The sequence below is a fragment of the Triticum aestivum genome, chromosome 7B (genome assembly GCF_018294505.1).
Source record: "Triticum aestivum cultivar Chinese Spring chromosome 7B, IWGSC CS RefSeq v2.1, whole genome shotgun sequence".
Classification (NCBI taxonomy): domain Eukaryota; kingdom Viridiplantae; phylum Streptophyta; class Magnoliopsida; order Poales; family Poaceae; genus Triticum; species Triticum aestivum.
Genome location: NC_057813.1, coordinates 496,613,460 through 496,632,315, shown reverse-complemented (window position 1 = coordinate 496,632,315; position 18,856 = coordinate 496,613,460).

The following is an 18,856-nucleotide window of genomic DNA, read 5'->3' as shown; positions in this document are numbered from 1 at the left end:
CAAAAATACGTGGTAGAAGTTCAAAGTGAAAACAACGGGAATTTCAATGATTATAGAAAACTCAGATATTTCCTCGTTATTAAAGAAATGGAAACAATAAGTTCAAAAATAAAATAACAAGAAGTTCAACTTTTAAAAATAGAGCGCTTCAAAATTTCATAAAAAGGATTAAAAGAAATAAAACCAAGAAGTCCACATTAAAAAGATGGAGACGTTCGATGATTATAGAAAACTCATATTTTCCACATTATTAAAGAAATGGAAACAAGAGGTTCAAAAATAAAAAAACAAGAAGTTCAACTTTTAAAAATAGAGCGCTTCAAAATTTCATTAAAAGTATTAAGAAATAAACCAGGAAGTCCATATTAAAAAGATAGAGAAGTTTGATTATAGAAAACTTTTCCTCGTTATTAAAGAATGGAAACAAGAAGTTCAAAAATAAAATAATAAGAAGTTCAACTTTCAAAAATAGAGCGCTTCAAAAATTCATAAAAAAGATTAAGAAAATCATTAAAAAAACCTCAGATATATTCACGTAACCGAGAGAAGTTCAGATTGATAAGTATGAGAAGTTCACGTACTACACGGTGTGCATTCTGTATTAGAAAATAGAATGATAAAGGAAATGCTAAAAGTTTTGTTGTTATAAGTTCAAGTCTTCCATCGGATAAAGTTGAAAAAATTATTCTGAGAGAGGTTTGTACAAAAGGAATATCATTTGTATAACATGGACGAAATGAATAGGAAAATTACAAACGAAAATACGTCATAGAAGTTTAACATGAAAACAGCAGGAAGTTCAACTACTATAGTGAATGAATTTGAGATGAAAAACTTTTAAAATCGTCGCGAGTATGAAAAAAACGATCAACACGGGAAAGTTGCGTGTTTACATCAGCTTTCCACCGGTATATTACTTGCTCAATTCCGGTGAGTGTTTCGGCAAGTGGATGGAGAGCTGCGGGCAAAAAATCACGCGAAAAATAGAGTGAAGTTCAGGTAAACGCACCGAGAAGTTCAGGTTCTTCAAGCGGTGCATTTTCGAAGAATTTGTTTCACGATAAAGGCAGAACGCATGATCTCGCTGTTTTTGAAATTATATAAAAACAACTAGGAATCAGAGAAAACCATCAACATGAAAAAGTTTTGCATTTTCCGTAGCTTTTCAGTGGTATATTATTTGCCCCATTCCGATAAAGTTTGTAGAAATTACAGCAAAAATACGTCTTTAGCCATTTTCAAAACTGACATAAAACAGTAATGAATTAGGAGAAACAATATATACAAAAAAGTTTCGCATTTCTTCAAGCTTTCGAACGCCATATCATTTGCTGCATTTAGACGTACAGTTAAAAAATTAGCTCGAAAATACGAACTCGTTGGAACTTGTACCATTTTCTAAATTACTTTTAAACCCTTCAAAATTAGAAAACACTTTTAACATGAAAAAGTAGCGCATTTTCATAAGCTTTCCAACGCCATATTATTTGCCTCAGTTGGATTAGCCGTTTAGAAATGGTATCGAAAATACGAACTCGGGTGTTCCGTTTCCAAAATTCTACTATTTTCCGAATTACTCTTTAACCGTAGAGAATTAGAGAAAACTTTCAACATGTGGACGGAGCGGTTTGCCATCAGCTTTCCAACACCATATTATGTGCCTCATTCCAATAAACGGTTTAGAAATGCGATCGAAATTACGATTCACGTTTTTTGTGTGAAGAAAAAACGATTTTCAAAACTGCTCTTCAACCGCTTACAGTTTGCGAAAATTTTAACTTGGGTCATGATACTCGTGTCCATAGCTTCCCAACGATATATAGCAAGCCTTATTTGGGCAATGTTACGGGAAGTTCAACCTAGCACAGGGGAAAGTTCAGGTCGAACAACTCAGGCAGTAAAATCGCAAAAAACGCGAGTTCTTCACGACCCGAGTGCAAAATCCGCCAGCAAGTGAGATTTCTATTTGAAACCGGTATTTAGTTGCTAAAAAACCTTTCTAGATTATACTAACATTATATAGAACACTACTAACCAGAATAATTCACGGGGGAAGCCACGGTTGCAAAGATATCCCGAAGGTCAGGTTCGTACAGAGGGAAGTTCAGGCGCGTGTACAAACAAAAATACCTCACAGAAGTTCAATGTGAAAACAACATGAAGTTCAACTACTATGCTGAATGAATTTCAGATGAAAAACTTTTAAAATCGATGCGAGTATGAAAAAATGATCAACACGGGAAAGTTGCGTGTTTACAACAGCTTTCCATCGGTATATCACTTGCTCCAGTCTGGTGAGTGGATGGAGAGCTAGGAGCAGTGGTTAGAGATATACGAGAAAAAAGCACGTGAAAAATAGAGTGAAGTTCAAGGTTTCATACCGAGAAGTTCAGGTACTTCACGCGATGCCTTTTTGGTGAATCTGTTCCGCGATAAAGGCAGAACGAATGATCTCGCCGTTTTTGAAATTACTTGAAAACGGCTAGGAATGAGAGAAAAATGTCAACATGAATTTTTTTGCATTTTTCGTAGCTTTTTAGTGGTATATTATTTGCGCCATTCCGATAAAGTTCGTAGAAAATACGACAAAAATACCTTTTTCGCCATTTTCGAAACTGACTTAAAATCATAAATAATTGGGAGAAATAATACATACCAAAAAGTTTAGCATTTGTTCAAGCTTTCCAACGCCATATCATTTGCTGCATTCGGACTCACGGTTAAAAAATTAGCTTGAAAATACAAACTCGGTAGGACTTGGACCGTTTTCTAAATTACTCTTAAACCATTCAAAATAAGAAAAAAACTTTCTAGATTAAAAAGTAGCGCATTTTCATAAGCTTTCCAACACCATATCATATGCCTCCATTGGATTAGCCGTTTAGAAATGACATCGAAAAAACGAACTCAGATGTTCGGTTTACGAAATTTTATGTTTTTTCAAATTACTCTTTAACCATAGGGAATTAGAGAAAACTTTCAACATGTGGTAGGAGCGGTTTTGCAGCAGATTTCCAACACCATATTATATGCCTCATTCCGATAAACGGTTTAGAAATGCGATCGAAAATACGATTCACGTTTTTTGTGTGAAGAAAAAAAGGTTTTCAAAACTGCTCTTAAACCGCTTATATTTTGCCAAAAATTTAAGTTGGGTCATGATATTGGTGTCCATAGCTTTCCAACGGTATATCGCAAGCCCCATTTGGACAATGTTGGCGGAAGTTCAACCTAGTTCACAGAGAAGGCCAGGCGCATTACTCAGGCAGTTCAGGTAGTGATCAGAATATTATTCTGATCCCGTGATCAGAATAGTGTTTATATATATATTCGGCATCCAGATTGTCTTAGGCATTGCAAGGCGGGTTCCTTAGAGAATACACACCGACTTTCCTATGTAAGAGAATTATATCCGGCTTTTCACAATGAACACAACCCTTAGGCCACGAAGGCAGGATATATATATATATATATATATATATATATATATATATATATATATTACCACATGGTAGTATATGAGACATATGGAGTAACTACCACTGGGTGGTAGGATGGATTTTCCCTATATATATGTATAGGGTTTAGGGTTTAACGTCGGGTTCCTACACTATTCTGATCACGGGATGAGAATAATATTCTGATCACAACCTGAATTTCCCGAGTTACACAATGTGAACTTCCCTCTATAGGAACCCGACCTTCGGGCTATCTTTGCAATCGTGCCTTCCCCCGTGAATTTTTCTGGTCAGTCGTGTTCTTTGTGATGTAAGTGTAATCCAAATACCCTTGCTAGCATCTAAATGTTCGTTTTGATTTGGAATTTTGCTCGTTGGCGGATTTGCTCTCGGGACGGGATGAACTTGTGTGTGTTACAAGTTTAATGCATGCACTGGATTTTCTTGAACCTCTAACATGATGGGAATTGGGTATAAGTATGAGTTTCATGGACAATTTGTTGTTATTTTCAACGAATTTGATTTCGGGTTGTGTTCTTCGTCCGCGGGAGTGGTTTCCGCCACTTCTGTCGATTTTTTCGTTTTCGTGTGAAGATAGGCGGCGGATTTGCTTGCAGTAGTGAGATTGAATCCTTCACACGTTGTCAATTTGGTCGGGTAGGACCATACACTCTGAAATTGGGTGGTTGGATCTCATTTCGCCCGCCGTGTTTGGTTCTTCGATGAGACAGCATGGTGGCGCATCATTTTGATGTTAGGGGGAGTAGCATATCTTTCATGGTCGCGGACTGACAAGTTGTAGTCACCCAAGTGATTAAATCTGGAAACCAAAATCGATAGTGTGTATTTTTTCAATCATTCTACAGTCTGGTTTACAAGTTGGACTTCTATATCTTTTGTGTTAGAACTTCTGTCATTTTTATGCATGTTTTTTAGGTGATGCTGCAATACGATCTATTTGGTTGCTGTTGTTATAAAAATTTTGTGTATGTTTTTTTCACAGTACTCATATGTGTAAATGTGGAGCTGGTACATAGACACACGCCATCCTCTTTATCTTTAAACTATCTTAGGGGATAGTTTTTTGGATCATCCATGGTTTGTAGTAGAAGTTGGACTTCTGTGGTACTAGTGATTGAACTTCTGGGTTTCCACATTGCATGGCAGTGCAGCATTGTGCTCTATATTTCTTTGTTTGCTTTTTTTTTGTAATTTTCAATTTTGAATTGGTTATGAGTTTTTCCCTGGGCAACCATGGGATTAGTCCCAAGTATGCACGCATACTTTTTATTTTTTGGTAACATGTTTACATACTTCGAACAATGGTAGCACTTCAGTACGTATTTAACCTTAACTTACTAAATTTTTGCTCCTGTATAATTTGCTTTTTTTACATGTTCATCTGATATTTTTTCAAACCCCTGAATTTTTGTGTCTTTACAATTTGAACTTCATCAATAATTTTTGATAATTTGTTTTTGGATTTAAATATTTAATCATTGAAAACTGCATTGCACCTGTCAACCTAGCGCACACCAATGTGGTATCGCGAGGCCGAGCCGAGGAGGAGGGGGGTCGGGACCCCCTCCCCCTGCGAGGTCAAGACAAGAAAGAGCCGGAGCAGGCGACGACGCGGTGTGCCACGTCGTCACATGCTGAGGCGAGTCTGTCACATCCGTGACCCCACTATCTTCTTAGGGTGTGGCTTTGGGGTGTGTGTGGTGGGGTGGAAACAAAATAACCGCATTGCGCCTATCAACCTAGCGCGCACCAATGCGGTAGCGCGACACCGAGCGGGGGGGGGGGGGGAGGACCCCTCTGTCGGTGTCAAACCGGCGGTTCTCGGGTAGAGGGTCCCGACCTATGCGTCTAAGGTCGATGGTAACAGGAGACAGGGGACACGATGTTTACCCAGGTTCGGGCCCTCGCTATGGAGGTAATACCCCAGTTCCTGCTTGATTGATCTTGATGAATACGAGTACTACAAGAGTTGATCTACCTCGAGATCGTGATGGCTGAACCCTAGAAGTCTAGCCCGTATGACTATGGTAATGAATATATCCTTTCCGGACTAAGCCCCCCGGTTTATATAGGCACTGGGAGGATTTAGGGTTACACAAGGTCAGTTACAAGGAAAGGAATCTACGTATCCGGTCGCCAAGCTTGCCTTCCACGCCAAGGAGAGTCCCATCCGGACACGGGTGCAGTCTTCGGTCTTCGTATCTTCATAGCCCATCAGTCCGGCCCATGGCTAACAAGCCGGACGCCCGAGGACCCCTTAGTCCAGGACTCCCTCACCCTCCCCTCCCACTGCAAGGCCGAGACAGGAACGAGCTGGAGCAGGCAACAATGCAGCATGCCACGTCATCACATGCGGAGGCGAGTCCGTCACATCCATGACCCCACTATCTATCTTAGGGGTGTGAATCTGGGGTGCGTGCGGTGGGGGTGGAAACAGAATAACTACATTACACCTAACTACCTAGCGCGCACCAATGTGGTAGCGCGAGGCCGAGCTGGGGAAGGAGGGGGGGGGGGGGTAGGGACCCCCTCCCCTCCCCCTGCGAGGCCGAGACTCGCATGCGGAGGCGAGTCCGTCACATCCGTGACCCCACTATCTATCTTAGTGGTGTGGCTCTCAGGTGCGTGCGGTGGGGGTGGAGACAGAATAACTGTATTGCGCCTATCAACCTAGCGCGCACCAATGCGGTAGCTCGAGGCCGAGCCGGGGAGGAGGGGGGTCGGGACCCCCTCCCCTACGAGGCCGAGACAGGAATGAGCCAGAGCAGGCGACGATGCGGCGTGGCGCATCGTCGCATGCGGAGGCGAGTCCGTCACATCCATGACCCCACTATCTATCTTAGGGGTGTTGCTCTAGGCTGCGTGCGGTGGGGGTGGAAACAGAATAACCGCGTTGTGCCTGTCAACCTAGCGAGCACCAATGTGGTAGCGTGAGGCCGAGCCGCATGTGTACTTTGTGTGTAGGTGAATTTTGAACTTCTATATTGTTCTCTAAGTTGTGTGTTTTAGTTAAATATGGACTTCATATGTTTTTGTATTTGAACTTCTTCTTTTTGTTTCTTAGTGTTTATTTATTCATATGCCTTAGTTTGCTAATTAGTGTACTTGAACTTCTGTTCTTCATTTTTTTGAACTTCTTCTTTGTTTGTAAGTGCTTATTTTCTGTATGTATTTTTCTTCGCTTGGTAGTGTACTTGACCTTCTGTTTGCCATCATTTTTTGGTTTTAAGGGATATCAGCAGATTTTTTATTTGATCTTAGCTTTTTAAAACTATTGCATTCAAATGGTGCATTCATTTTTCAATAGATGCATTTAATTTCTTAGTTGTTGGGGGGTAAAGCCGTAATTACCCCGGCGCTGAACACCCACTACAGAGAGTCATTAACTGACTATCTCGCTTGTGACCACGTGTCAGAAATCTCCCCCACTGTCGATCGCTCTCTTCTCCCTCTCTAACGTTCCGCTCCCTTCGTCGCCTCCAACCTCCCCCGACTTCTCCGCCGCTGTCTCCTGCACTTCGGTGTGGAGTAACCGGTGCACGCCCCACTCCTATTTCTGCCCCACTCCCCGCTCTCCCTCACCCATTCCGCCCTCCTCTCCTCTGAAGAAAATCGGTTCCAAGGTGCGCGTGGCATCATGGGGGTGGAAGAACCACCGCGGATTCGTGCATCGGGGTCGTTTGGAGAGCTACAAATGCTGCCTCCCCCCAATGCTTGCTCTTAGTTTTCGCCAGATCTGACGAGCTCTATTTGTTCCTTCTGTGTGCTCTCGCATCCGCCTCCTACATTTTCTTATGATGGTTGGATGGGAGATTTGGTAGGGTTCTTGTGCGTGTGGTGGGTGGATTCGATTCCCCCGTGGTCAATTTTTAGCCGTGAGATGCTTGTGTGTGCTATTTCACCCGTCATACTTGTGTGGATTTCATTTCCCCTTTTGGTAATTTCACGAGTGAGATGCATGTAAGAAGGGTGTGGTGTGGTGGTTGCTGCTGGATCTGATGTATCTAAATGCATTAATATTGTTGATATCGTAGTCTAGATTGTGTCTGTCACATGCTAATTAGTTTATGAATACTGTTTTTGCTCTGGTTGCCTAGATGTGCTACTGTACATCTTTCATGATTGTTGATGTGTTTTAGTTGTTTCATCCTAGGGTTTGATTTAGTTGCTTTTTGTATTGTTGCATGATTTTCTAATTGCTAATTATATGTAATTTCTCCCCAGTTTTTTGTAGGTTGATGTAGGGTTTGGAGTACCATTCATCAAGGGGGTTGTGTTGTCATGGCTTCAAAACCTTCTTCAGGTATTTTAACGTATATGCATCTTGTATTTTAAATAGCGGTTTTCTTTTATATGTCTGCCCATATCTTCACTCGGTTGTCTTGTTGTACTGCCCCTTTTTAAAAGTGTGAACTTCTAACATTGGTGATGTGTATGCATCTTACCCTTAGTTTAAGGGGATTTTTACATTTGTGCCCCTGGTTCCTTAGCCATACTCATTCATCCCCACGCTCTTAACTTTTGCTCACTTTTCCCCACTCCCTTGTCCGAAACCCTCAGAACTGGTCACAAATGATGGATACCATCAGGTCAGTGCTTTGACCGTTAACTCCGACGAGTGGGGCCACACCGACTGTGTCGCCCATTGGACCGGATGAGTGGGGTCATGTTGGATGGTGCCGCTGTTCACCCGTTGGGTCGTGGTTAGATGATGTCTACTATGCAACCTTCTCCTTGTAGACGTTGTTGGTCCTCCAAGTGCAGAGGTTTGTAGGACAGTAGCAAATTTCCCTCAAGTTGATGACCTAAGGTTTATCAATCCGTGGGAGGCGTAGGATGAAGATGGTCTCTCTCAAACAACCCTACAACCAAATAACAAAGAGTCTCTTGTGTCCCGAACACACCCAATACAATGGAAAATTGTATAGGTGCACTAGTTCGGCAAAGAGATGGTGATACAAGTGCAATATGGATAGTAGATATAGGTTTTCGTAATCTGAAAATATAAAAACAGCAAGGTAACTAATGATAAAAGTGAGCGTAAACGGTATTGCAACGGTAGGAAACAAGGCATAGGGTTCATACTTTCACTAGTGCAAGTTCTCTCAACAATAATAACATAATTGGATCATATAACTATCCCTCAACATGCAACAAAGAGTCACTCCAAAGCCACTAATAGCGGAGAACAAACCAAGAGATTATGGTAGGGTACGAAACCACCTCAAAGTTATTCTTTCGGATCGATCTATTCAAGAGTTCGTACTAGAATAACACCTTAAGACACAAATCAACCAAAACCCTAATGTCACCTAGATACTCCATTGTCACCTCAAGTATCCGTGGGCATGATCATACGATATGCATCACACAATCTCAGATTCATCTATTCAACCAACACAAAGTACTTCAAAGAGTGCCCCAAAGTTTCTACCGGAGAGTCAAGACGAAAACGTGTGCCAACCCTTATGCATAGGTTCATGGGCGGAACCCGCAAGTTGATCACCAAAACATACATCAAGTGGATCACGTGATATCCCATTGTCACCAAAGATAAGCACGACAAGACATACATCAAGTGTTCTCAAATCCTTAAAGACTCAATCCGACAAGATAACTTCAAAGGGAAAACTCAATTCATCACAAGAGAGTAGAGGGGGAGAAACATCATAAGATCCAACTATAATAGCAAAGCTCGCGATACATCAAGATCGTGCCATAGAGAGAACACGAGAGAGAGAGAGAGAGAGAGAGAGATCAAACACAAAGCTACTGGTACATACCCTTAGCCCAGAGGGTGAAATATTCCCTCCTCGTCATGGAGAGCATCGGGATGATGAAGATGGCCATCAGTGAGGGATTCCCCCTCCGGCAGGGTGCCGGAACGGGCTCCCAAGAGGTTTTTGGTGGCTACAGAGGCTTGCAGCGGCGGAATTCCCGATCTATCTTCGTCTTCGATGGTTCTAGGGTATATGGGAATATATAAGCGAAAGAAGTCGGTCGGGGGAGCCACGAGGGGCCCATGAGACAGGGGGCACGCCCTCCTATCTCCTGGCCTCCTCGAAGCTTCCCTGGCTTATACTCCAAGTCTCCCGGATCATGTTCGTTCCAAAAATCACGCTCCCGAAGGTTTCATTCCGTTTGGACTCCGTTTGATATTCCTTTTCTTCGAAATACTGAAACAGGCAATAAAACAACAATATGGGCTGGGCCTCCGGCTAATAGGTTAGTCCCAAAAGTAATATAGAAGTGTATAATAAAGCCCGTAATCATTCAAAATAGATAATAAAATAGCATGAATGCTTCATAAATTATAGATACGTTGGAGATGTATCATTAGACTGTTGGGCCGTGCACGCGCCGCAACGCCAGAAGCCTGTTATGCATGCACGACATGTCCAGCTAGCCTACTATGCATGCACGTAGCTAGCCTACCTGCATGCGCCGCTGCCCGCTGCCACGATGCGCTACCAGCTTCTTTTTCACGCGAGCCGCCACGAACGCAGGGACGGTTGCTGCCGCTGGTTCATCTCATCTCCCACGCGTGTCTCCTCGATGTAGATCATTATTGCACACTTCTCGATCCACTCACATCTATTCAACGTGGCAATTAAAACCAGTTGGCAATTAAAGTGGCATATCGATCGATCAACGCGGCTCATTTGAACGTAAGCGTGGCCGGTGCCACTCCCCTTCCCTTCCCCCTTCCATATTTAAACCACCACCCCTCCACCTATTCTCCACACATCCATTTGCGCCGCCCTTCTCTTCTTCACCCAAACCCAGAGCACTCTCAAAGCGAGGCGAGGATGCAGTACAATGGCCCCACCTTCTAGCTCCCACCGACCATGCCGGAGAGACGGTATCCGCTGACGTCTACATGGAGAGGACGCTCCGCGTGTGGGCGTTCTCACGCTGGAGGGGTGCAAGGGGATTTGTGATGGCAGCTGGAACTATGTTGGTGTTTCCCCGGAGAGGGAGGGATGATGTAGCACAGTGATGGTAGGTATTTCCCTCAGTTATGAAACCAAGGCATCGAACCAGTAGGAGAACCAAGCAACACAACATAAACATCACCTGCACACAAACAACAACACCTCGCAACCCGACGAGTTAAAGGGGTTGTCAATCCCTTCCGGGGTACGACGCCTCAAGATAGGCAAGCGGACGTGAGGTAAATTGTAGTAGATTGATAGATCGAATGCCAAATAAAATAAATAAAGATAAAACACAGCAAGGTATATTTGTATTTTTTGGTTTAATAGATCTGAATAAAAATGCAAAGGAAAAGTAGATTGCAAGGCAAATATATGAGAAAGAAGACCCGGGGGCCGTAGGTTTCACTAGTGGCTTCTCTCGAGAAAAATAGCAAACGGTGGGTAAACAAATTACTGTTGGGCAATTGATAGAACCTCAAATAATTATGACGATATGTAAGCAATGATCATTACATAGGCATCACGTCCAAGATTAGTAGACCAACTCCTGCCTGCATCTACTACTATTACTCCACACATCGACCGCTATCCAGCATGCATCTAGTGTATTAAGTTCATGGAAAAACGGAGTAATGCAATAAGAACGATGACATGATGTAGACAATATCCGTTTATCTATATGGCAGTAGATATAGATCTTGTACTTTTATCCTTAGTAGCAACGATATCACGTGTCATTTCCCTTTCTGTCACTGGGATCGAGCACCGTAAGATCAAACCCACTACTGGGCACCTCTTCCCATTACAAGATAAGTAGATCAAGTTGGCCAAACAAAACCCAAATATCGGAGAAGAAATACGAGGCTATAAGAGATCATGCATATAAGAGATCAAAGAAACTCGAATAACTTTCATGGATATAAAAAGAGATGACTGATCATAAACTCGAAGTTCATCAGATCCCAACAAACACACCGCAAAAGAGTTACATCATATGGATCTCCAAGAGACCATTGTATTGAGAATCCAGCGAGAGAGAGAAAGCCATATAGCTACTAACTATGGACCCAAAGGTCTACAAAGAACTACTCACGCACCATCAAAGAGGCACCAATGGAAGTGGTGAACCCCTTCATGATGGTGTCTAGATTGGATCTGCTGGTTCTGGACTCTGCGGTGGCTAGATGAATATTTCATCGACTCCCCTAGGATTTCTGGAATATTGTAGTATTTATAGAGCAAAGAGGCGGTCCGGGGGCACCCGAGGTGGGCACAACCCACCAGGGCGCGCTTGAGCCTCCTAACACGCCCTGGTGGGTTGTGCCCCCCTCGGGGCACCCCCCAGGTGCAACTAGGGCCCATTGCCTTCCTTCTGGCCCATAAAAAATCATCGTGAAGTTTCGTCGCATTTGGACTCCGTTTGATATTGATTTCCTGTGATGTAAAAAACATGGAAAAATAGCAACTGGCACTTGGCACTATGTTAATAGGTTAGTACCAAAAAATGATATAAAATGATTATAAAACATCCAAGATTGATAATAAAACAACATGGAACAAACAAAAATTATAGATACGTTGGAGACGTATCATTTTGCCCGGTGGTTCCTGGAGCGGGCTTCGCCCACCTCCTGGCGGGCTCGTCGGTGATGTTTTGACTGGAGGAAGTGCGTCCAAACTCCAGGTCTCCTTCGATAGGGCTCACCATCACGTTCACCAACATATTTGATGTGTACTATCTCCTCGACAAGGTTTTTTGGTGTGGATACAAATTCATTGCATTCACAACCCACAACATCTTCACAAACTTCGACTGCATCTTCCCCACCCATGATGGTATGCACAACCTCCCCTACTACATTGGCAAGGACGACATGGAGAGGAGGAGCAGTGAAGAGGAGGAACAGTGAAGATGGTGGTGAAGGCCTGGTCTTGTGAGCTTGTCTTGCCCTAGGGTGTTAGGGCTTTTTATCTTTTATATATTTCTATCTTAATTATGTCATTGGTTGTACCGTGAACTTTTTATCTCTGTCGTGTTATCCCCTAAGAACTATGTTATGCTTGCTACCCTTATTTTATATGTCGTTGGTTATCTGTGTTTTGCTTGCTATTTCTATCTTATTTGACGTGAGATATCGCTAGATGGATATGGTGCCGTACACGAGCCCTTCTGCTAAATCAATCAATGAAAGGGTATCCCTCAATGAAAACTAGCATGTTTTGGGGTTAGCCTTGTAAAATGGTTGGAGGGTAGCCCATTCGTCTTGTTATATTCATGGTGTGTACTTGTGTAGGTCAAGTTTAAATGGCCCATTTAGAGTAGGGTCGAGTTTTCGCATGCACGGATAATGGACTAGTTGAAGTGTCAAATTGGAAACTAAAGCTAGAAAAATGAGGCATGTTGATGTTGAAAAGAAGAAGAAGAAAAGCTATTTTTTTTGAATTGTTGGTGGCCCTATTCCATATATTGTATGAACAAAAACAAGCTAAGTTTTGAATAGTTTGTGGCCTATGCTATGGTTTAGGGTACCCTATGTTTTATGTAAGAAGTATGCTATGGTTGCTACTTCCTATGTTATGGATGTATGCTTGCTACGTGAGATATCGGTAGATGGATATGGTGCCATAGCCGAGCCCTAGACATGCTCTCTAGATGGATATGGTGGATATGGTGCCAAAGGACTTTATTTTAGACATGGTTTCAAATGGATATCATGATCTACGTAATTAAGTCTGACATGCTCTTAATAACAAGAACAAAAAAAATCGTGTATACAATATTTTTGTTGCAACAAAAACATGTTTATAATACCCGCATGTCAAAAAGTCAAAGTGTTGTGCCGTAGGCTATATACAGAAGGAAATTGCCACTATATGTACACATAAATTTGACATGGGCAAGTCCAACAATAAATCAATTTACCATCATGCACTATTTTTGTTTGGCATGGCAATAAAAGGATTTACCATGGCAATAATCAAGGAAAAAACAGAGCCAGCGCGAGCACTATTTTCTAGGCCTCTTTTATCTTTGTGGGCCTTCGACACTCAACACAATGAGACGGCCCAACCAGAGCTTAGTTTAAATTTGGGCCCTAGAACTACGTTTTTCTTCTTCTGCGGTCGGTGTTGTCTGACGAAACTGAAAGTGTACAAAACTGACAAAACTGACATGATCCACAAATTAAGCAACACAGAGCATAAAGCACATGATCCACAAATTAAGCAACACAGAGCATAGAGCACATGATCCACAAATTTTAGCAAATCATAGAGCACATGATCCACAAATTTAACCAAATCCCAGAGCACATGACACCACACTAATAACATCTCTAACGAGTGATGACTAGCAAGTAATCAAATCCTAGAGCAACTACACAAAAATAAAAGGGATAAAATCCTAAAGCTATCAGATTCGCCTGCTTGTTCAATTGAATCATCTGCTTCAAGTTCTTGTTCATCTTCTTTATTCCCCCCTTCTGATCTGCATCCCCAACTGTTAGAGCAGCACTTTCAGAGACCATATTCGTTGGTGCTGACGGCAGATTGAGCTCCCGGGTTGGGGCCCATTGAATTGAATCCGCCTAACATAGTCATCCAGCCATTAAAAATGTGTGCATTTCTTCACGATCTGAAATGAAAACATGAACCCTAAATCCCAGATTGAAAAAGAAATAAAAGCAAATAGAAAAACAAATCAGAGAAAAGTCATGAGATCTAACCTGCCCCTCTAGCTTGCTCTCGCATTTCACGAACTCGCGCCCATAGTTGCCATTCTTGACATCCTTTGAAGTCAACTTTATCAGTGGTGCGCTGCGTGGGCAGTCAGGACATCGCTCCATGGGAAGTGGACCATACTGGGTCCACAAGGGGCGGGAGGCTGAAGTGGAGCTCGACATATCGCCCAAAGTCGCCGGAGAAGAAGAAGCAGAGGAGTGGCTCCTCTCGTCGCCGGAGAAGAAGAAGCGGAGGAGGAGTGGCTCCTCTTGTCGCCGCAGAAGAGGCACCAAAAGAAAGGGGAGGCACAACCAACAAGTCTCGCGGATCGCCCCACGATCCAATGATGCGGAGCCGTTCATGTGATCCAATGGCGCGGAGCCTGCATGCAGCTTGCCCTCGGAATTCCTTCTAGAATACCACATCTGAGGGCTGTCACTTGGCACTAGGGTATGATCAGATGGCTGACGTTTGGAGCTAGGGTTAGGCGAAACCCTGCGGGGGTTTGAGGGGTTTTGAGCTGGTCAACGGGGTTTCAAAGGCTTTGACTGAGCATAACCAGTTTAAAAAAAATCAAAAAATATGAAACCTTCGCCATTTGTCGTTTTATAGGACACACCAACTAGGAAAAATACTAAACTTGGTATACGTACATTTACAAAAAAAATCTAGCTAGCACGATCGAGGTCAAATGATCACCATTAATTAAAAAAATTAAAAAATATAAAACCCGCGCACAATGTTGTCTTGTGTGACATGTTACCAACCAAAAACCATAAACTTTGCCTATGGACATTTTCATAAAAAACCTTCACACATATGAGCTATCACGTACAACGTTTCATAGAGACCAAGGAGAGGAGGTAGGGTTTCCCTTCGGTGTTTGAAAATTAAAAAAAATCAAAAAAAAGTCACCAAAGCTTGATTTCAAAGTGAATAAGAAGGATCTGAACTTATTTTTCCATTTTCATATTATAAACGTGTTTTTAATGGTTTTCTATTAAAGTATATATTCTTTAAAAAAATGTAAAAACATAAAGATTAATTCAATAAATAGTGATTCTTCGAATCTACACTATATAGATTGAATAGGTGTTAATAAAAAAAATATTTGGCTCATTTGGAGTAGGTCCAAAAAAACTTGATTACAAATGGGGCTGTTTACCCTAGCTTGGGAGCTCATTTGGAGCACATTTCTCATGACTACAAGTTTTACCACGCAAAAGAGATCGGATTGATCACCTAACGTTTATAATAGTTCAGCAAACTTTGCAACTCACACCACAGGGGAATGGACTTCAAGTGTTGGTTAAAAGTCAATGTTTGCCTAAAATTCAAATTTTGCCTTAGTTTTGTATTCTACCTCAAATTTCACATCAAATTATAAATAGAATTCTTACACCTTACAAGTTTTCACACTAGTTCAAATTGACGACAGAATCCTTATTACAAATCCTTAAAGTTCAAAGTTTATGACTTGCATTCAAGTTCAAATTCAAATCTTTGCCTTGATCCTTGTGTTCCGGGATGGGTTAACCGTCTTGCTTCTGGTTTCCCTGGCTGGGATATTTTGTGCTTTTGAAAGCTTTGTCTTGTTGCTTCTGATCTTCACTTCTGGTGGTGGCGGTTTTGTTGAGCTTTGATTGATCGAGCAAGTGATGACCAGTTGACGGCCATCTGTGGGTTCACTAATCCTTAAAGGAACTTCAGACAAAATAACTTCCTCCTCTCTTATAGCTTCAAAACCTTCATAAGCCATGGTTTCAAATTCTGCATCAGATGATGGTTCAACCAAAGTTTCTTTTGTCTCTAGGTCTTTTCTGTCTTGTGCCTCTAATTATCCTAGAGTTTGGTCAAACAGAAATAAGCTTAGCCATCGATAAAAAAGAGAACAAATGCAAAAAATGGAAAGATTACACACTTACCAAGCTGCTACTTCAGTTGCTTCATTCTCTAAACTTGCTGCAGTCTCCTCTACTGCTGCATTCTCCTCTACATTTGCTACTGTCCATTGTTCCTCTTCTCCAAATTATGCATCAACTGGATTGGTACAAATTCTAGCAATATGCCCTAGAATACCACATCTTTTGCACTTACGTTGTTTTTTACACGACCCTCTTCACCAACTCTTCTCCTGTTTTTCCTTGGTCTTCCTAGTGGTCTAGTCAGTACAGGAGAGTAGAGTTTGAACCCTGGGTCTTCTATGTTCCATTGGTCTTTTCCCAAGAGTGCAAACACATTTTCAGTATAAGCAACCCTAAATTTGGCAACAACGAAATATTCAGAGCAATACTGATCAACTTCACCATCTTCACCTCCAATAATACTCATGAGATGTAGGGCATGTATGCACGGTTTCCCGCGGACCTTCCATTGCCTACAACTGCATTCCTTAGTTGCAAGGTTCACTGGATATCTTCATTCCCTATTTTTACTATCAGTGTATGTCACCTCAGCCTCGTATGTCGACGGTCGAATGCATTTCATCCTTAGTCCTCTTGCCTTGGCACGCAATGCCTTAATCAGAGATGGGAGCATAAGATGGCCAACATATTGTGTTTCTGCAATTCTTTTACGAAGAGCCATCTTTATCATGATCATCTGACTGATCTTATCAAATGCTTGCCACAACAAAATCCCTTTCACCAACTTGAACTTTGCATTGAAATACTCAGCGATGTTATTGGTCACATAGTCTACTTTGCAGATTTCATTGAATTTGCTTCTTGACCACAACTTTCCATGATGTTCATCCATGTACTCCTTCACCAAAGGATTATGAGCATACAACACTCTAAAATGGTGCTCATGCTTCCTCAAGCTGCATGTGTATGATGCTGGACATAGATTCTCATCATAAACTTTGCCTTTGAATTTCTTTTTAAAATTCTGCGCTAGGTGTCGCATACATTCCCTATGTTCCACTCCAGGGAATACAATTTCTACTGCAGTTTCTAAACCCTTGCAAGCATCTGTGTGTATAACTAAACCTGAGGGTGTACATATAATGTTGCACAACTACTGCAGAAACTAGACCCAACTCTCCTCGAACTCTACCTCCAACACACCAAATGCAACTGGGAATAGCCAGTTGTGTCCATCAACTACAGAAGCTCCTGCTAGCTAGTCTCTCCATCTTCCATTCAAAGTAGTTGCATCGACAGCCAAATAGGGCCTACAACCATTCAGAAACCCCTGCAAGAAAGCCTTGAAACAAACAAAAGCCCTCCTGAAGCACTCCTTCTCCAGTGCCTTCCCTTTTAATTTGTACTTAACTGTATGCTTGTCAACCTCTACAACACTCCCTGGACTAGCCGTCTCCACTTCAGCTTTGAAGGTGTAACACAACTGAAAACTCTCATTCCATGGACCATTAATCCTATCAAGAGCCCTTTCCATAACATAGAAAATCCTCATGTAAGGTATATTAATCTTGTACTTCTCAAATAGCTTCCCATGGAGTGATGTTGGACCAATTGTTGGTGTTTCCCTCACCCAATCCAAGATTGCATTTGCCACCCACCTACTCTTTGCAAGCTTTGATTTGTACTTTCCCCCTCCCCCTCCAGGTAGGCAAGTGTGCCCGTGTGGGTTGCTTTTTATCTGAAACAAAATGAAAACTGATGTCAAATACAATTAAGAAACAGTACACATGATCTGAATATAGAATGGATAGATAATCTAATAAAAAGATTCAGTTGTAATACCTGAATCAATTTGCTCTTTAGCATAGTGGATGCATGCAACCTCCACCTACACCTATCATAAGGGAAATGAACAGTGAATCTTCCTGGCTCACTCCTATCAACCTCATAAGAGTTTTCAGTGAGAATGCAATATGTAGTCACTCATTACGACAGTGAACCATCGATTCGAATACGGTTCCTGGAGTAAGCTCAGGATTCTCCCTGTTCCACTCAATTGTTGGCATGTCCTCACCATCATATTCTTGTAAAACTAAGGATTCGATGTTGTTCTCCCTCTCTTCATCGTGAGTGTCATCAAATGTAGCACGACTGCTAGGCTCCTCTGGATATTCATCTTCCACTGCCTATTGACTGACTCTATCTACCAGTACAGCGAATAGAATCTCATCCTCATCATCATGTCGATGCACTTCCTCGTCAGGCTATGCATCTACTTCTACATCAGGTACAGAAGGGAGAGGAGAAGTGGCAGAATTAGCGGCAACTGACATGTTGTGGCTTTCAGAACCACTAGGTTTACTTGGTCTCGACCTACAAGGAGTGCGAGGAGGCTCGCTATTAGCAGAGACAGATGATGCCTGAACACCCTTCCCCTTCGGGATACGTTGTATGCGTGCCTGAAGCACACCGATATGGATTTTACCGGAATGGATTTTAGCATTCAAACTAAATAGCAATCCCAGATGCTCATTGAGGGAGTCCTAGATTAGGGGGTATCCGGACTGCCGGACTATATACTTTGGCCGGGATGTTGGACTATGAAGCTACAAGACTCAAGACTTCGTCCCGTGTCCGGATGGGACTCTCCTTTGCGTGGAAGACAAGCTTGGCGATCCGGATATTAGATCTCCTTCTTTGTAACCGACTCTATGTAAACCCTAGCCCCCTCCGGTGTCTATATAAACCGGAGGGTTTAGTCCATAGAGACACAATCATAATCATCATAGGCTAGCTTCTAGGGTTTAGCCTCTACAATCTCATGGTAGATCAACTCTTGTAATACTCATATCAT